Source organism: Nycticebus coucang, chromosome 20 (assembly GCF_027406575.1).
Source record: "Nycticebus coucang isolate mNycCou1 chromosome 20, mNycCou1.pri, whole genome shotgun sequence".
Taxonomy (NCBI): Eukaryota; Metazoa; Chordata; class Mammalia; order Primates; family Lorisidae; genus Nycticebus; species Nycticebus coucang.
Window position 1 is genome coordinate 27777606 of NC_069799.1, and position 21741 is coordinate 27799346.

Sequence of the window (21741 nt, forward strand, 5' to 3'; positions counted from 1 at the left end):
TGGAAAAAAAGAGTTACCATCCAATTGACCACATACTCACAACAGAAATCTATTGGATGGGCAATCTGGGCTTACTTTTTAATGTTTAATTAAAAATACATCTATTGATCACTTTAAAAATTCTGAGATTAGATATCAAAAATTAATTTTGATTTATTAAATAAAGTTAAATAATAAAATATAAAGGAAAACGACACTTGGAATCAAAAAGAATAAAATCCAAAAGAAAAAAATTCAAAAAATATAAATAATACTAACCCAGAATTTATGAATGAAAGTCATTTTATTTTACACTAGGACAAAATTTGATTATTTCATCCATGTAGATGGAATGACTTTAGAAATCCTTTTAAATGAAATACCAATGTATCTTTATGGAATTACTAACTCTTCATCACTCTTATTATTTCTGTGAATATCATACATAATATAAATAAATATGTGGAATCTCCCTTGAACGTTGGGTAGGCAGTCATAGAGTTTATTGAGCTGGGGATTACAATAGATTCAGATCACCTAGATTAAGATTTTGTTTTCTATTTGAGAAACTACACTTCAGAAGCTTCATGAGTTATAAAGGCCATGCTTCACATAGAGCAACCTCAGAGCCTACACCTCGATGGAGAGACCCAGATTTGTCTCTCTGTGTCATAGAGCCCCCTCGAGATAGCAAACTAGATAGCAAACACACACACATAATAATGCACCAATGAGCATGACAGCTGTGACAGAAAATGTTGGAAATGACAGAGGATACTGGTGTTGAAATGACAAGGTAAGTGCACCTTCATTAAAGGAGGTCATGCTTATCTTATTCATTGGATTTAATCCAAAATAGATCTTCTGTGTTGGTAGTATGGGAGTGAGCATAGGGTACCTCCAAAATAGACCTTTATATTTTCCCCAAATTTTTAACAAAGTGAATTTTGTAATATGAGTTAAGTAATAATATATAAATATTTTTGGCCAAGATTATAAATTGTTCAGTTGTATTTTTAATAAATTACCAATAGTAATATTTAGTCAGCAATAACTTTTTACTCCAGTGATAATTTCCAAATGTCAATATATTAAGTGGAGATTGTTTTGAGGTTGTAATTATTTTTCTTTATCTTTTTTTCTTTCTTTCTTTTTTTCTTTTTTTTTTTTTTTTGGTGACTATCTGCTATTGCCAAGTAAAGAGGGAATGGTCAAAAAATTGACATTACATTTATAAAACTTACCTTTTTATAAATAACCTCATATTACTTGGGTGATCACATAGTTTGTTAATATAATTTTTATGGGTTTTAGAAGGCATGTACAGGTATGGCAACAAATATTGAAAGATAGAAAGAATGAGACAGACACGTTGTTTAGAACAAGCAAAAGTTTACTTTAGGAAATGATATTTAAGATGGATAATTGGGATTAATAGAATTAAATAGGATTATCCAGGGGCGAAAGTAAAGGAAGAGTCCATAGTGATCATGAGTGCACATATGCTGAAGAAATGTGGGTACTGGAGTGTTAAAGAACTATTAAGGCAAGGGAAATTCCACGAGGAAACATACAAGCAAGGAATAAGCAATTTCAAAAGTTTCTTCATTATGGCTGATGTTTTCTAGAAAATCAGAAAATAAGATTTAGAACAAAAGACAAGTTCAAAATTAACTTGTCTTTTTTATCTAAAGCAGTTAAAGGATTATTGTGTTAATATAATAATATAGCATTGTAACTTTTCACTCTGTTCTAGTCATGTGAACTATATGGAACATGACCCAGTTTCATGAAACATGACCCAGGCTGACACACAGACTCTCCAATAAGAAATGATTTTGTTCACTGGGTTCTTTTCATCTCTCTGCCTAGAATCATCAATATTCTAAAGAGAAACGGGATCTAAAATGAAGAACCACAGTCAATTTACAGTGGCTATGTAGTATGAGTAAAAAGTAAACTTTTGCTTCTATAAAGGACAAAGATTTTAACACCACATTCTTTTCACACCTCATAGCCAACACTATACTGAGGGATAGGCATTTGATCATTTCCCTGATAAGATTCTACCCTCAAAGTGAGTTGTGTTTCCAAGTCATAGATGATTCCGTGATTTGTCATTTCAGAAAAACAAAAGAGCCAGTGAAAACAAATACAACTTTCTTATTGATCATACAGTCTGTCCTCTGTGTCTGTGGGTTCTGCATTGGTGAACTCAACAAAGAGGGGATTACAAATATTTGGGGAAAATAGATATTTGTATCTGTAGTGAACATGTACAGACTTTTTTCTTGTAGTTATTCTTTAGAGAGTATGGTACAAAAACTATTTGCATAACATTTACATTATATGAAATATAAGTAAACTAGAGATGATTAGAAGATGAGTATTCTGTAGATAATCTACAGAAAGATGTGTAGATTATCTTCAAGTTCTATACTATTTTGTATGAGGGATATGAGAACTGATAGATTTTGGAACTTGTGGAAGGTACTGGAGTCAGATAATCTACAGAAAGATGTGTAGATTATCTTCAAGTTCTATACCATTTTGTATGAGGGATATGAGAATTGATAGATTTTGGAACTTGTGGAAGGTACTGGAGTCAATCCCTCAGGGATATCGTGAGATGACTGTATATGCAATGCAACTGCAGTTTTAGTCATTAGTGTTCCTCTTCTAAATGTCTTTAACTTCAATTTCATTAGAGAGCATTCTATCCCACCCTCAAACTCCATTCTAGTATAACTCAGTTTAAACTATTCTGTTCCAATGTATTAAACCACCCTGGAGAGTAATCTTACATAGTTCCTCACAGTTATATTTGCGGAAGAAAAAATGCAATACATTTAAAATAAAATATGAAGTCTAAAATGCTATGGTAAGAGAGCTGTAACCAAATGCTATTGAAATACAGAAAAATAAGCAATTGATAGCATGGGACATTCCTTGTTAGGGAATAATGTATCCAAAAGATATACGTAATTGTTCATACATACTACCTTGAAAGACTAACCCATCACAATGCAACTAATTTGTATCATTAGGTTTCTCTGATCCGATTGTCTAGAAGATATTTAAAATCTGGAAGCCCTTAAAAAATTAGGGATTATAGGGCAGCGCCTGTGGCTCAGTTGGTAGGGCGCCGGCCCCATATACGGAGGGTGGCGGGTTCAAACCCGGCCCCTGCCGAACTGCAACAAAAAAATAGCCGGGCGTTTGGTGGGTGCCTGTAGTCCCAGCTGCTTGGGAGGCTGAGGCAAGAGAATTGCTTAAGCCCAGGAGTTGGAGGTTGCTGTGAGCTGTGTGATGCCACGGCACTCTAACCAGGGCCATAAAGTGAAACTCTGTCTCTACCAAAAAAAAAAAAAAAAAAAAAATTAGAGATTATAGAAGTAAGAGTAAAGGTTAGGACTAAAAGAAAACCATAAGATATTTAAAATTTGGAAGCCCTTGTATAATTGGGGATTATAAAAGTAAGAGTAAAGGTAAGGACTAAAAGAAAACCCTAAATATATGTTGGAACATTTTTTTGAAGTAAGAATTTGCATAGGAGTGCTGAAAATATAATTGTCATATATTTTTAAAAGACATGGACAAGCCATTAGAAAATAGTATGAATAGCATTTGAAGTGGAAAGGGCAGGAATCTAGAGAGGCAATAAATTGCCTAGCACTTTATAGAGGAGACAGAACATTGGTACTTAATTTTTCTGACTTTGTATATCAATGAACAAGCAAGGAACACAATCGGTTTATGTTTGTTTTGTGTTGTTATTACAAGAGAGTTGTGAGCATGCTACAGGATGTTGAGAGAGAAAGTTGAACAAATACACTGAAATGACTGCAATAATCCATATAAAGTTTGGTTATTTCTTGGCCAATGATGGAAACAACAAAAATGGTAAGAAGGGATCAAATTTTGGTATTCATTATTTTTTTTGATCCAACAAGTTTTGCTGATGGTGGACTTGGAAAAAAATAAGTCAAAAAATAACTTCAAGTTCTTTGCCTTCAAATTTTCTGTAATAAGAAAACTATAGGAGAAACAAAGAATACTGCAGAGAGTAATGGAGGACAGAGAGAGTTGAGGACTGCTTTGCTCTGCTCAGTTTTAGAAAGTATTTAGTTATCAGGTGTGCAGTGATTTGCAAAAGACATGTTTAAGGATAATGTCTGGATTAGAAATATTTACATCTGGGAAGTACTATCTTATAAAGTGTAGGTATAACAATGTGGATAAATTACTTAAGGGAAGAAAACATGATGGTATAAAGAGAAAGGAAGATGGTTGAGGAGAGGTCCTTGCTGAGATCAGAATAGGATCCAGTGCACAGGGGTAATGCTGAGGAAGCTTTTCTACCATGACAAAAGAAAATATAAAACACATGGGTACAGTAGCAAACATGTTGCTCTGAAGTTCTCTTCTTCATGAAGTTCGCTGTTTTCTTAGAGATATCAGAATAAAGGCCTACAGTTCAGAAAGAAGATGGGGGTCTGGGTGTTTTGGAGGTTTAAGTGGAGGGCATCAGAGTAAAGTCACATATGCAAGTAACGAAGAGATGGGCTTGGGGACGGTGACATGATCCCTGAGCAGCCCAGAAGGCCCAGTGAGGTTAGTGAGCATGAGTATAAAGGGACATAGTCACCATGGTTGTGCATTATTTTCCAACCCTATTAGATTGACTGACCTGGAGTGGAAGACGGTTCCATTTATACAGTATAAAGAAACATATATGATGAATCAAGAAAAGGAGAGGAGTCAAAGACATATACAAGAAACAATGGACAATACTGTTTGATTTCATCAGGTCGGGATTTGAAAGTTCAAAAAAGTTCAGTATTTCCCAGAAGGACAGTGTGAGTAAGCAGCGAAAACTGGAATTTGAAAACAAGTGTACAGGGCTCAAGGTTTTGTGTTGGGCCATGCTGTTTTGGGGTGGTAACCCAAGTATTATACAGTTTTAGCACACTCATAACCTGTTAACCATAGTAGTACAGCTAACTTCTTTCAGGCTTCCTTCATGTACTAGTAAATAATTCAAGAGGACAACACAGACCTTACAGAAAAGCAATATTTATTGTTTTTTGTATACTTTTTTAATTTACAGGCAGAAACTTTCTTGTCTCCTCTTACACATACCCTAATATAACTTAGTACTTTTATTTTATTATTTTTTTCCACTACAAAATAATTTATTGTACCACACAGCTTCAGCTGCTCACTATGTATAAGCACACAACACTTCTGACTGCCCTAACTAGGAGGGTAGTTTCTTCCCCCTTGCTTTGGGGACTTCTTCAATCAAATCTTTCAGGTACTGTATCTCCTTGGCCAAGGAATCTGCCTTCTCTTTCAGAGCCTCATTCTTCTTTTCATTCACCAGCAAAGGCTTCTTGCTCTGCTCTCTTCTTCTGGTGGTACCTAGTTCTTTTCAGCTTCTTATCTACCTTCTCACCCTTTACTTTTGCTGCTATTATGTTCTCTCCAGGAGGGTCATAAGGTTTGGGGGAAACAGAACCACAGAGGACACCTGGAGATGGCAGGTTCCTATTTGGAGAGCCCCTGGAGGAGCTATGCTGGGGAGAGCCCAGATATGACTCTGGGCTCATACAGATGCCACTGTCATTATCTGAGGAGTTGTCTTCCTCCTTGACACACTGAGTAATCATGGTAATGTATGCAGTAGAGTCTGGCTTTCCATCTCCTTCAGAGATATCCACTTCAATGCCCAGCTCTAAGCTAAAGGAATGATCTGGAGTAGAGGACAGGACCCCTGGAGATACAGAAAGAGGTTTCAGAAGGGTGAGGGGGGAAACCTAATCATTTTTGTTGAACTTTCTGGGAGATGGCCAATTGGGTTCACTGTCTGGGGGGCTCCTTATTAGTCTCCAGGACTAAGGGGGCAAAGAGATCACACATGTCATCCAACATGAACAAAAGCTCATCCAGCATGGTTTCCAGGTCATCCATACCAAACAGGGCATCAAAGTCAACCTCCTTCAGATCCATTTTCTCCAACATCCAATCTGTCCCAGAGAAGGCATCCTCCCTGCCACTGTTGGAGGCACTGACCAACCCATCCACAGCCAGCCATTCAGAGGAGCCCACCTCAGCCTTGTCACTGGAGAACCCATGAGGTTTGAAGTGCTGGGCTACCTCCAGGTAATCATCTAAGAGATCTAGGCTCTCTTCAGTCCCCAAACACGAGTGGTCAAAGGGGGGGAATCAAGTCCCCCGCCAACACCTCGCTGCTCAGGAAACTCATCCTGGTCAAGTTGTGGGGCTTTGCTGCAATCCAGGAACGTGCTTAATTCGAAGGTATCTTTGTTGGTTACAGCAATGCTGCTGCTGGAGGCTGTCAGCCGCTGGGGGTTGCCGCTGCAGAGCCTGGTGCTGATGCAGATGCTGCAAAGGCCAACACTGCCACAGGCACAACTGCCTCTAATACGCCATGGTGGCCACGGACCCTGGGAGAGGGGAGGAGGGAAAGACCAACTGCTGAGAAACTACAAGCAGGTGCAGCAGAAAATCAAGTTAGTACTTTTAAATATATTCATATATGTATGAATATATACACATGCATGCTCTTATGGTTGTGTACACCCACACATACAAAGGTTAAAATGGACAATAAAATTTTTTTTTTTTTTTTTTTATTGTTGGGGATTCATTGAGGGTACAATAAGCCAGTTACACTGATTGCAATTGTTAGGTAAAGTCCCTCTTGCAATCATGTTTTGCCCCCATAAAGTGTGACACACACTAAGGCCCCACCCCCCTCCCTCCATCCCTCTTTCCGTAGATCAGAGAAAAGCAAGACCTAGGCACACAGGAAGCTTCCCTATGCTGAAAGGATAAACTATAAAACACAAGGGCGCAGACACAAACATGCAGGTATGGGAGATTTTCGTGAAGTTCTCTTCTTAGTGGACTTTACTCATCCCTTTATTCCTTTATAAGAATAAAGGCCACAAGCTCAGAAAGAAGATAGGGGTTAAGTGTTCTGGAGGTTTAAGTAGAGGGACATCGGATGTATGAAATTGAAGGATATTGGTAGGGCTGATACTATGGTGCTGGCACACAAATCTACCCACCTTCTCGGTATTCACCTTGTCCCTGGACACCACTGACTTATTTCAGTGAGTGCTATGACTTTCTGACCTGGATTTTTCTTTGTCTACAATAGCAAGTTCATCACTAGTGGGCAATTTGATGATGTTTTTGGGAACCACGACAATGCCTCAAATACAGATGGACTGGGACCGGGGGATGATCATGTGATTTCCTTTTTCTCTTCATTCTGCTATTGTGATGCATTACATTAACTGAATTTATATATTGAACCATTCTTGTATTCTCACAATAAATTCCACTTAGCTATAATGTGTAATCCTTTAATAGGGCTATTGGATTTGTTTAATCTTTTTTGAGGATTTTTGCTTCCATATTTATGAAGGATATTGGCATGTACTTTTCTTTCTTGTGGCATCTTCACCTGATTTTGGTATCATTGTAATTATGGCTTCAAAGAATGGGTTTGGAAGTGTTTCCTTCTTAGATTTTGAAAGTTTTGTAAGAAATTTGTTCATTATGCTTTAAATGTTTTGTAAGCTCCACCATAAATCTTCTAATCCTGGACATTTTTTGGTTGTTGTTGGGAGGTTTTGGATTACTGATTCAATCTCCATGCTTGTTGTAATCTAACCATATTTTCTATTTTGTCCTGATTTAGTCTTGGCAGGTTGCTTGTTTCTAGAAATTTGCTCATTTTATCTAGGTCATTCAATTTTTCCATATAATTGTTCATAGCAATCTCTTTATAATTGTTTATATTCATGTAAATTAGTTGTAATATCCATTTCTTTGTGATTTTTTTGTTTATTCACTCTTTTTCTTACTTTTCCTAAATAGTATCACTAAATGTTTATCAATTTTATTAATATGTTTAAAAATTAACTTTTTTGGTTTATTTTCTTTTCTATGCTGTTTATTTATACTCTATTTTGTTGATCTTCTAATGCTTTCTTCTACAAGATTTTTGTTTAGCTTTTTCATCTTTTTAAATTTTCTTAGTGTGTAAAGCTAGGATGATTTGAAATCTTTGTCTTGTCATTATAAGGATTTACAGAGCTAAACTTCAATCTTACAATTGTTTTTAATGTATCTCAAAGTTTTGATATATTGTATTTTCCTTGTTAGCTGTCTCAAGACATTTTCTAATTTTGTTTAATTATTTGTTATTCGACCAATTCATTTTAAAAGTATATTTTTTATTTTTACATAGTTTGTCTGTTTCAATTTACCTTCTCCTTTTGGTTATTTCCTTGTGATAGGAAAAGATGCTTTTTATAAATATTTAAAAATTTATTAGAAGTTGTTTGTTACCTAACATATGCCATATCTTTGAGACTATTCCATGTACACTTGAGACAAGTAATTTTTCTATTGTAGTTAGTTGTATGGTCTCATTTATATTGTAAGTCCAGGCCCATTTTGTCTATAATATTGTTTAATCTCTGTATTTATTGATCATCTGTGCATCATTTTATGCATTTGAAGTGGAAGCTTTGAAGGCTCCTACTGTTGTGGTAGAACCTTCAATCGGAGGTTCTAAATTCTCCCTTCAATTCCATTGAAGAGTGCTGGTGTTTGGTGAATATGTGTTTATTATTATCTTCTCAGTAAATTGACTCTTATATCATTATGTGAGACTGTCTTTGTCTTAGCCTGTTTTATATTACTGTAACAGAATACCACAGCAAGAGTATGGCACCAGCATGTGGTGAGGGTGGGCTTTTATCTTGTGTCCTCCCATGGAGGACAGAGGAAGCACAAGACAGGGTAAGAGTGAGTGTGAGCAAAATAGAGGCAAAGTCACTTTCATAACAACCTACTCCCACGCTAAAAAGAAAATCTACCTCAGCAGTAACAACATTCATTACTCAGTTTCTGAGGGTAGAACTGTCATGGCCTAATTTTCTCTTACTGGTTCTACTATTTAATACCATTATAGTGGCAATTAAATTTATGTTTTAATGACAATTAAATTTCAACACAAGTCTTGGAAAGGATGCTGAAATGATAGAGCTTGCCCTGACCTCCCAAAATTAATGTCCTTATGAGATATAAAAACATTTATTTTATTTCTGTATCCTCAAAAGTCTTAACTTGTTCCAGCATCGACAGAATCTCATCTAAATGAAGTATGAGTGAGACTCAGGGCATGATTTATCCTGAAATTCTTCAGCTAAAATCCTATGAAATTAAGTATGTCCTTCCAAAGTATGATGACATAGGATAGATATTCTTATTCTAAGAGGAGTAATAGGCAAGAGAAAAAAAGTATAGTAACAGGCCCCTAGTCCAAAATCCAATAGGAAAATGGCATTAAATCTTTTAGCTCCACAATAAGCTTTCGTAATTCCATGTTAGGTTTACTGAGGAAAATGGTATGGGTGTGGGGTACCCAAGGTGTCAGACAGCCCACTTCTTTCGCTTACTGGTTTAGTCCATGCAGAATCTCTCATGGATCACAGCCTCATTCCTGTAATTTTCCCTGTGATGGGTTACAGTTCTATGGTCTCAGGAATAGCCCTATTCCCATGGCTTCAGTAGGCATTGCCCTGGAAGGAACTTTCTGCGACAGCTCTGACCCCACATTTTAGTTTTGCATTTCCCTAGTTGGGACCAGCTATACAACAAACTCTGTTTGGGCCACAGTCTGTCGGCAACATCTTTTAAAATCTACACAAATGTGGCCATGCCCCTACTGCTCTTGCAATGTGTTCAGCTGCAGAATTAGCACCACATAGATGCTGTCAAAGTTTCTGGCCTTACATTCTGGACCAGCAGGTTTGATTTCCACCTCCACTTGCTTGTGCCATGGCTGGAGTGATGAACATAGACACAAGGCAAGTCTGGGCAGTAAGAGCAGGGAGATTACCCTGGGACCCTCCCCCCAAATTATGTTGCCTCTTAGAGCTATGAGTCTACAATGAGAAGGAAGTTCTGTAATATAACTTCAGGGTTATTTTCCCATTATCTTGATGATTGCTTCAATCTGTACTAATCCACTTAGTAAGTAGCTACTTAGGCACACACATGGTTAGTGTTCCCATACATTCTTTTTTTATTCTTTATATGACAAAGTTAAAATTTTTCAAAATATTTCTACTTTGATTCTCTTTCGTTTATAAATTCTTTCTTTACGCAATTTATTTTCTCTCATATATTACTGTATTCAGTTAAAAGTAGCCAAGCAGCTCCTTCCCTATTTGCTTAGAAATTTCTGCTGCCAGATATCCTAGTCAATCACCCTTTAACATTTTTTTATTATTATAAACACATGAAAGTTGTATATTAAAATTTCACCTTCCATGAAGCCCTCAAGCATGCACCCAAATGAGATAAATTCTGGGAACTTTATGACAAAATTACCATTGCACCAGTTTCTGATATCTTCTTTCTCTTGTCTATCTGAAACTTCATCAGAATGGCCTTTATCACCCCTACTTCTGCCAGCAATCTGATCATGGTCACTTAAGGAATCTGTAAGAAGTTGCAAACTTTTCCTTCCTTTTTTGTCTTTTTCTGAGCCTTCATCAGAATTTCCCTCAATGTTTCATTTACTGTAATTTAGGAATTTTCTAACATGGCCTTTTAAATTCTTCTAGCCTCCCTTATTATCTCTCTCATTCAAATGACCCCAATGCCACTTCCACATTTTCAAATATTTGTCATAGGAAGAGCCCAACTTTCAATACAGGTTTTCTGTCTTAGTCTGTTTTATATTGCTATGACAGAATACCACAGACTGATTAAGTTTTAATGAACATAAATTTATTTGACTGATAGTTCTCGAGACCATAAGTCTAAGAATATGGTGTTGGCATCCAGCCAGGACTTCATGTTGCAAATACCTTGGTGGAAGGTAGAAGGGCAAAAGAGATTGAGAATGAGGAAGTGAAAAGGAACTATCTTACTTTAACAATCCATATCCTTGATAACAAACCACTCCTGTAAAAACAACATTAATACACTTATTAAGGTTAAAATATTATGGCTTAATCACCTCTTAGAAGTCTATTAATATCATCAAACTAGAAATTAAATTTCAACATGAGTTTTAGAAGGAGTATTTAAACAACAACCTCCTTTGGTTCCTGAAAGTTGTTGATTTAGAATTCATTTTGTCCGATATTAGCATGGATAATAGCATAGTCTTTTTAGGCAGTCTATGCTTGAATTTTATTTTACTTTTTGTCCATTCAGCTACTCAATGTACCTAGGTTACAAAATTTAATCTATTTATAATCAGGGTAAGTATTGCTAGGTAAGGAATTACCACCAATGTACCTTGGTTACAGAATTTAATCTATTTATAATCAGGATAATTATTGTTAGGTAAGGAATTACCTTTGATAAAGTCATTTTATCAATGGTTTTCTAGTTGTTTTGTACATCTTTTGTTTCTTCTTTTTTTTCTTTCTTACTATCTAGTTAAGTGATTTTTCTTTACTAAAACATTTTCATACTTTTCTTTTTGGTGTATATATTATAGGTTTTCGCTTTGTGGTTATCATTAGGTTTACAGAGAAAACTCTTATGGTTAAACACGTTATTTTAAGCTGACAACAATTTATGTTTTATCAACACACACACACACAAAAAAAACTCTGTCTTCCCTCACATTTTGAATTTTGATGATATTTTTATGTTGGATACCCTTAAATAAATAATTGAAGCTATTGTTATGTAAGGTTTTTGTCTATTATCCTTCATATTAAAGATATAAACAATTTAAACACCACCATTACAATATGAGAAAAATCTGGATTTGACTATTTACCTTTACCACTGAGTTTTGTAGTTTCGAGTAATTTCATGTTACTAATTTGAGTCCTTTTCATTCAGGTCGAAGTGCTCTCTTTAGCATTTCTTAAAAGATAGATCTGGTGGTAATGGATTTCTTCAGGTTTTGTTTATCTGGAAAAATATTAATGTCTCCTTCATTCCTGAAGAAAAGCTATAGTATATAATGTTGTTTGGCTATTTTTTTTTCTACATCTTGCATATATTATCCCACTTTCTCCGAGACTGTAAGACTCCTCCTAGGAAGTCTGCTGGAAGCTGTATTGGAGCTTCATTATTAACTATATGCTTCTTTTCTTTTGCTGCTTTCAGAATCCTCTTTGTCTTTGATTTTTGGCAATTTGAGTACAATTTGAGTCATGAGGTAATCTTATTTGAATTTAATCTGATTAGAGATCTTTGACTTCCTATACCTAGATATTTATACATTTTTCATGTTTGACAACTTTTCTGTTATTTTTTAGATAAAAAGTTCTACCACTTTATCTTTCTTTACTACCTTTTGAATACCAATGACTTCTTGTTTTTTTTTTTTTTGAGACAGAGTATCACCCTGTCACCTTGGGTAGAGTGTCATGGCATGACGGCTCACAGCAATCTCAAACTCTTGGACTCAAGCTATCCTTCTGCCTCATCCTCCCAAGTAGCTGGGACTACATGTGCCTGCCATCGTGCTGGCTAGTTTATTTTATTTTATTTTTTTTTTAATTTTAGGTAGAGATGGGGTCTTGCTCCTTCTCAGGCAGATCTCAAATTCCTGAGCTCAAGCAATCCACCTTCCTTGGCCTGCCAGAGTGTTAGGATTACAGGTGTGAGCCAATACCTGGCCACCAATGACTTCTTAATTTGCTGTTTCAATGGTCTGCATGTTGGGGTCCAAAAAGTCCTGTGCTCACTTTCTTCTTCCCCAATTCGATGGCATCTCCTTATATACTGAGCTGCCTATGGTGGGGATAGGTAAAACCATGTTTTGGCTCTGATCAATGTGTGTTTCCTTATTATTACACTATAACCAAGATCTGTGATCTTCAACCAGTTTCCTTACACTTGTAAAAGTACTTTAGTGTGGATAGTGGTTTAATTTCCTATTTCTATGGGTAGATAATCAATAGAGTCCTAGTTTACCACCGTGCTCTGTCCCTCTCTTATTTTGTATTTATGTGTTTTATTTTAGAAACATTCTTCAAAAACGCAGCTGATATCTGGAGCTCTTATGTTGAGATCTCTGTATAATAACTGAAAGGCTTCAGTAAACTTTGATCTCAATGATTTATTCATTTGGGAAACCACGAATGTCAGTGTCTATGAGCTTTTCTTTGTAGTGGTTCTCTAAAAGGAGTATATCTTTGGGCTCTCAGCATTCCAAAAATCCGAATATGGTAAAGGGGCTGGGTGTCTCACAATTCAATGTGTTGACTTTGTACTTATACATCCAGGCTATACCTGCTTTTCCAAATTTAGAATCCCTCAGGCTCAACACCTCCCTTAAGTAAACTTCTACCATGTGCCAGTTGCCCAGGTAACAAAGTATGTGCAAAAATTTGGAAACAACAGCTTTTACATGCAGATTTTATCCCTGTCTCCCATTTCAGTTCCAACTGCAGTGTTTAAAGGTCCCTAGTTACTCAAATTTCAACATATTGAAGGAATTCTTTCAACGTGATTTAACTTGCTTCTGACCTGCCCATACTGTCAGCTTTTTTTTTCATTTGTATTTTTTTATCTTTTATTTTTTATTTTTTTATTTATTTTATTGTTGGGGATACATTGAGGGTACAATAAGCCAGGTTACACTGATTGCGTTTGTTAGATAAGGTCCCTCTTGCAATTGTGTCTTGCCCCTTAAAATTGTGACATACACCAAGGCCCCACCCCTCTCCCTCCTTCCCTCTCTCTAGTCTTCCTTTCCCCACCCCTCCCTCCTTCTTTCTCTCTCTGCTTTCCCCTTCCTCCACCCCTACTGTGACCTTAATTGTCATTAATTGTCCTCATATCAAAATTGAGTACATAGGATTCATGCTTCTCCATTTTTGTGATGCTTTACTGAGAACAATGTATTCTACTTCCATCCAGGTTAATACAAAGGATGTAAAGACTCCATTTTTTTTAATTGCTGAATAGTATTCCATGGTATAAATATACCACAGCTTGTTAATCCATTCCTGGGTTGGTGGGCATTTAGGCTGTTTCCACATTTTGACGATTGTAAACTGAGCTGCAATGAACAGTCTAGCACAAGTGTCCTTATGATAAAAGGATTTTTTCCCTTCTGGGTAGATGCCCAGTAAGAGGTCTAGGTTGAGTGTTTCTAGAATGAGGTTTCTCCATACTTCCTTCCAGAAAGATTGTACTAGTTTGCAGTCCCACCAGCAGTGTAAAAGTATTCCCTTCTCTCCACATCCACGCCAGCATCTGCAGTTTTTGGATTTTGTGATATGGGCCATTCTCGCTGGGGTTAGATGGTATCTCAGGGTGGTTTTGATTTGCATTTCTCTAATAGATAGGGATGATGAACATTTTTTCATACGTTTGTTAGCCATTCGTTTGTCTTCTTTAGTAAAGGTTCTATTCATGTCTCTTGCCCTTTGATACATGGGATTGTTGGCTTTTTTCATGTGGAGTAATTTGAGTTCTCTATAGATCCTACTTATCAGGCTTTTGTCTGATTCAAAATGTGCAAATATCCTTTCCCATTGTCTAGGTTGTCTATTTGCTATGATTGTTGTTTCCTTAGCTGTACAGAAACTCTTCAGTTTAATGAAGTCCCATTTGTTTATTTTTGTTGTTGTTGCAATTGCCATGACAGTCTTCTTCATGAAGACTTTCCCCAGGCAAATATCTTCCAAGTTTTCCTATGCTTTCTTTGAGGATTTTTATTGTTTCATGCCTTAAATTTAAGTCCTTAATCCATCTTGAATCAATTTGTGTGAGTGGTAAAAGCTGTGGGTCCAGTTTCAGTCTTTTACATGTGGATATCCAGTTCTCCCAACACCATTTATTGAATAAGGATTCTTTCCCCCGAGATATTTTCTTGTTTGATTTATCAAAGATTGGGTGTTTGTAAGATGTTAGTTTTATTTCCTGGTTTTCTATTTGATTCCAAGTGTCTATGTCTTTATTTTTGTGCCAGTACCATGCTGTCTTGACTACCACGGCTTTGTAGTACAGCCTAAAATCTGGTATGGTGATGTCCTCAGCTTTATTTTTATTACTAAGAACTGCCTTAGCTATACGGGGTCTTTTCTGGTTCCACACAAAACGCAGAATCATTTTCTCCAAATCTTGAAAGTGCAATGTTGGTATTTTAATAGGAATGGCATCGAAAAGGTAGATTGCTTTAGGAAGTATAGACATTTTAACAATGTTCCCAGCCATGAGCATGGTATGTTCTTCCATTTGTTAATATCCTCTGCTATTTCCTTTCTGAGAATTTCATAATTTTCTTTATAGAGGTCCTTCATCTCCTTCATTAGATATATTCCTAGGTATTTCATTTTCTTTGAAACTATGGTGAAGGGAGTTGTGTCCTTAATGAGTTTCTCATCTTGACTTTTATTGGCGTATACAAAGGCTACTGACTTGTGGACATTGATTTTATATCCTGAAACATTACTGTATTTTTTGATGACTTCTAGGAGTCTTGTGATTTAGTCTTTGGAATTCTCTAAGTATAAGATCATGTCATTAGCAAAGAGGGAGAGTTTGACCTCCTCTGTTCCCATTTGGATGCCCTTTATTTTTTTGTCTTCCTAATTGTATGGTCTAGAACTTCCAGCACTATGTTGAATAGTAAAATGACAGAGGACAACCTTGTCTGGTTCCAGTTCTAAAAGGAATATCTTTCAGTTGGTTATCCATTTTGTTTCCAGTTTCTGAAACTTTATTTTTGTTGTCCTCTCTCTCAATCTCTTAAACATTGCGTATTTAGGCTTTAAATATAATAATTTCTTCAGTGAGTGGTAAACACTCAAGTCTAAGAAAAATATTTTAAATTACCATTTGAAAAATTGATCTTATTTTGGAATAATAGTTTAGCTGAGTTTATGAATCAGTATTTGTTGTTTTGTTAACTTGCCATTTAAGGTTGAGGTACTTTCTTTGACCTGTGAACTACTGAAAAGTTCATTGATTAATTTCCAAGTCATTTGAGATTTTACTTAAAAATTTAATTTTTGTGTCATTGAGTTTTAATTTGTTCTATTATTGTCACACAAAAAGCTCTGTGTAAAAAATTTATTGTAGCTTTTATTGCCCATTATATGATCTATTATAATCATTATTTATGAGTACCTGAAAGAAAAGGTATATTCTATTCTTGTTGGGTTGCCTACCTTTGTTCTTTCTATCTTTATGCTTTCCTACCTTTATTCAGGCTACCTTTATACCCAGTCTGAGTAAAGGTAGGAAAGGCTCCTTTTAAAAATAATTTTCTAGTCAGAACTATTTTCTACTCATTTGAGTCTTTAATGAAGGAAAAGTCAATGTCAATTTTTGCTACTTCAGGCATTTTGCAAATTATGTATATGCCTAAAAAGTGATAATAATCAAAACTCCATTATCAGAAAACTCTGCGCCTTAATCTGCTTCTTGTACTTCACAATTTTGATTCAGTGTGTGGACAGTGATAGGGTGTAGTTGAAAAGTATCAATTAACATAGCTAGTCCACTGACAAAGAATGACTAATTACTGAAGAGAAAATATTTTAAAATTAAATAAATGGAATTTGATTAAATTGAAAAACTTCTGTACAACTAAAGGAATAATCAAGACAGCAAATAGCCAACCTACAGAGTAGGAGAAAATATCCACGAATTATACATCCAGTAAAGGGCTAATATTCAGAATCTACAGAGAACTCAAGCAAACAAACAAACAAACAACAACAACAACAACAAAACAAAACATTAAACAGTGGGTAAAAGACATAAACAGAAGATTTTCAAAAGAAGGTACAGCAATGAGCAATAAACATAAAAAAAAATTCTCAGTGTCAGTAACTGTCATGGAAATGCAAATTAAAACCACAATTAGATATCATGTGACTGAAGTTGGAATGTTTTTTATTTAAAAGTCCAAAAATTATACATGCTGGTGTGGCTGAAGAGAGAAAGGAACATTTCTTATGCTCTGCTGGTGGGACTGCACATTCGTATATGCCCTATGGAAATTTCTCAAGAAATTAAATGTAGACCTACCATTCAAGCAAGCAATCCCACAACGGGTCATCTAGCCAAAGGAAAACAAGTCTTTTTATCAAAAGGACAACTGCATTTAAATATTTATTACAACACAATAAACCATGGCAAAGATGTGTAATCATCCCAAGTGCCCATTAGTTCATGAGTGGATTAATAAGATGCAGCATATGTATACCATTCTCTTAAGTGAAGTGTCTCAAGAATGGGAAAACAAACACCACATGTACTCACTATTAAATTGGAACTAACTGATGAGTACACTTGTGCACAGAGGGAAGTAAAACTCAGTCCCAAAATCAAATAAGGGGAAGGGAAGGTGGAGGAAGGGAGGGGAAAAAAACCTAGCTAAAAAGTACTGTAAATACTATTTGGGAGATGGGCACACTTACAGCAGTGACTCAATTATTACAAAAGTGATCTATGCAACCAAAAACTTTTGTACTGCCTTAATATTTTAAAATAAAAAAATTGACAGTGGAAAAACAGATAAGTAATACAAATATTTAAAGCAATTAAATACACATTTCAGTTGGAGAATAAAAAGAGACTGAAAATAATAAACAGATGAGCTAAAGAGAAACAAACAATAAGCACACATATGCCATTTCTATGGGTCAGCAGATAGTTCATTAAGCAGACTCTCCTCCCATTCTTTCTTGTCTGATATTTTCTTAGGCTTCAACAAAATTCTTTTATCATAGAACTACTATGAAAAAGAAACTCCCTCAGGACAGCGCCTGTGGCTCAGTGAGCAGGGCACTGGCCCCATATACCAAGGGTGGTGGGTTCTAACCCAGCCCCAGCCAAACTGCAACAAAAAAATAGCCGGGCGTTGTGGTGAGCGCCTGTAGTTCCAGCTACTTGGGAGGCTGAGGCAGGAGAATGGCCTAAGCCCAGGAGTTGGAGGTTGCTGTGAGCTGTGACACCACCTCACTCTACCGAGGGCAATAAAGTGAAACTCTGTCTCTACAAAAAAAAAAAAAGAAACTGCCTCAGTTTTATAAAGAAATCATAACACTTTCCCCTTTCCCTTCCATTACAAGGCAATACCTTCATCTGAGTCCCTCCCTTATCTTTTCCTTATGCGAAAAGCATTTCTCTATATTCACCAATGATCAGGTGTGTTGTAATGTTGGAGATCTGTAAGAAAAATCTCAAAACGCTGCCCACATGAAATTACATATGACCCTTTCTTTGACTCAGGAAATAAAAGAGGAACTGATATGCGTAATCTTCTGGAAGGAAATATTTAGTTGTCAGGGCTTAGATCCTGAGCTTTGTCTTCTGTCACGGTACTGTATGTGAAATTAGGGAAAGAAGTTTTAGAATCAAAGCTCACAAATCAGAACAGCTCCTCCAGTGAGCAATGTCATGATGACACACACTGAACCGTGTCTGTGCAACAAAAAGAAAAGTCTTGAGGTTTATGAAAACACTGAAAATCTTCCCTTATTACCTTATCTTCTTCTCATGTATCCTGATCAATATTGCCATTTAAATTTTGCAAGGATTCTTTAGAAACAGCATTAATTTTAGCCTCTGACACTAAGCCCTGTGTTTTCCATGTGTTTTGTCTTCACAGTCGCTTCCAGAACTCTGCCTTAACCAACTGTCAGTAAGGATAACTGACAACCAATCCACTGACTCCACAATAAATTAGAGAATGGAGCTATCTTTCAATTCTTTGTAACTTCGTGATATCTTTGGCATTTGTAACAGAACGCGGGTCTAGAATTGGTTTAGAAAACCACAGTAGAAGTTTCCAACTCAATTTACTGTGCTAAATAGTATCTGACTCATTTGAAAAAACAAACTAGTATTGACTCTAGTATCTAACTCATTTGAAAAAACAAATTGCTTGGATTTAGGCAGAGTTGTGATTCTACAATATTGCTACAAAGAAAATAAGAGAGAGAACCCAAGAGGCATTCAGCTTTTAAAATAGATATATTTTGTATTCAATTTAAAATGTACTTTGTATGTACATAGGAAAACATTTTTGTATAAATATTATCATATGTATAATCACAGGGAGATTAAGTTAAATTTTGATCAAATTTTGACATCTGTCTCAGGGAAGGAGAGTGCCCGTACCCCTTCTAAATTCTAATATCTCAAAAAGTCCTCACTGTTGTGAGCTCATCTTCTGAAATTTTCCAAGAAAAGAATAAGATAGCACAAAACAACATGCAGCCAAGGTGCGATTCTCATAGACAAATTAAAAAAGAAAGTCTGAACATATAATAAGCAACTAGAAAAACCATAGGGAGAAGGGGGAAAGGGTGGGGAGGGAGAGGAGAGGGGGAGGGAGGGAGGTGGTAGGTGGAGTGAGGGAGCTTAATGGGATTACACCTGCGGTGCATCTTACAAGGGTATATGTGAATCTTAGTAAATGTGGAATGTAAAGATCTTAGCAAAATAACTAAGAAAATGCCAAGAAAGCTATGTTAACTAATGTGATGAAAATGTGTCAAACGATCTATGAACCAAGCGTATGGTGCCCCATGATCATACTAATGTACACAGCTATGATTTAATAAAAAAAAAAAAAGAAATTTCCCTACCTTCAGGCTAAGAGAATCTATAATACAAAGTCATATCCACTTTTTAATTTTAAAACCAAAATAGTAAATCATTTGTGAGTTACCTGTTTGCTAATTCTGGAGTGTTTATCTCATGCAAGTTATATTCCTTAAACATTAATAATTTGTATTCTTCAAAAGTTAACCATGCAAGTGGTATTCTTCACCTGCCAAATACGTGTTTAACTCTTATCATTTGCTAACAACTGATGTTAAGTTTACATTTTGATTTTTTAGATTTAAGATTAAAATATGGATACAAACAGGTTGCATTACTTGCATTTGTTAGGTAAAGTCCAAGTTCTAGTCGAGTCCTTCACCCCAGGGGTGTGCCATATATCCCTACATTGTACCTGCGAGGTGAGAACTCACCAAATTCACTTCCTCCTGCCTCTCTCCCATACTTGACTTTAATTATGTTTTTCTCTCATTTGGGCATGTAGCTATTCATCTACAGTTTTCATATTAGTATTGACTACAGTAGCTGCTTGCTTTTTTTATGATACTTTATTTTGTACAATGTTCTCCAAATTCTTCCAGGTAAATACAAAAGATGTAATGTCTCTATCTTTCCCACATGACAAATTCCCAAAGTTGCAGATGCTGACATGGGTGTGGAGAGAAGGGTGCACTTTGATTTCTTAACAAATGCTATGTAAAATAAATGACATTTAAAATCATGGGAATAAAGAGTAAGTCATCTTTGTACTAAATTTACCATTTTTTAAAGCCTTATATTTTTTATTTTATTTTATTGTTGTTGCTGCTGCAGTTCGGCCAGAGATGGCTTGAACTTGCCACCCTCAGTATATGGGGCCGGCACCCTGCTCACTGAGCCTCAGGCACCAACCTAAACTTACATTTTTATTCATGTTTATAAGACTCTTTACTGGTATATGAGTGCATGCTATAATTTACAACTTTCTTTCTTATTCAAATTACTGATTATCTAATTTTTCAATATAATACACCCTTTCTTCAGCAATCTTTTCAAAGCATTCTTTACATCTTTGTTCCTCAGGGTATAGATGAGAGGGTTCAAAAACGGTGTGACCACAGTGTAGAAGAAAGTGAAGAACTTCCCATGTTGGGAACCAACACTTTTCTTAGGGTCTATGTACACCACTGCTCCTGTTCCATAAAACATAAAGACAACAAGGAGGTGGGAGGAGCAAGTGGCAATGGCTCTTTGCTTCCCCTCCTCTGACTTCATTTTCCCCACAGCTTGAGCTATGAAGCCATAAGAAGTCAGGATCAAGCCCACAGGCAGCATGGTAAAAATGACAGCAGAGAGGGTGGCCTGCCATTCATTGGAGGAGGTGTCTGCACAGGCCAGTCGTATGAGGGAAGGAACCTCACACAGAAAATCATCCAGCACGTGGTGAGTGCAGAAGGGCAGTTGGAATGTGACACAAGATTGGATCAGAGACTCCATCAGGCCAGACGTCCAGGACACAAGTGTCAGCTTCCAACAGAGTGGAGGGTTCATGATGATGGTGTAGCGCAGGGGCTGGCACACAGCAACATAGCGGTCAAAGGCCATCACCACCAGCAAGACGCATTCTGTGACAACAACACAGATGAATATGAAGACTTGGATGACACAGCCTGTGTAGCTGATGCTCTTGTCTGGACCCCACAGGTTTGACAGCATCTGGGGCAAAGTGGCTGTGGTGAAGCAGAGCTCCAAAATGGAAAGATTGCTAAGAAAGAAGTACATGGGGGTGTAGAGACGAGGGTCTGTGCAAGAGAGCAAGATGATGGTGGAGTTGCTGAGGATGATCATGGCATAAAAGATGATTATGATCCAGAAGAGAATCATTTCTAGCTGGGGCCATTGAGAGAAACCAAGAAGGATGAAGCCTACTGGGAAACTCTTGTTGGTCATTTCTATTGCTTTCATTACTGGTGTTTGAATGTAATGGTCGGTAATAAAGATTTTGTGAGTAGATTTGCATAAAGCCTCTGCTGCCATTTATTTAGAGAAAGCAAACATTATTTTTTTCTAAGCAGTCTTGGGGTACAATCTTCCTTCTAGAGGTCCATGGTTTTCAAACAATATGTCTATTTGTAAGATGCTAAACTTGGGATTCAACTCCAAAGTTTG

At 36.4% G+C, this 21741-nt stretch overlaps 1 pseudogene; it reads right to left on the reverse strand.

Moving 5' to 3' along the window:
- Positions 1–5239: 5239 nt before the first annotated feature.
- Positions 5240–21420, reverse strand: LOC128572526 (uncharacterized; annotated as a pseudogene).
- Positions 21421–21741: the final 321 nt, after the last annotated feature.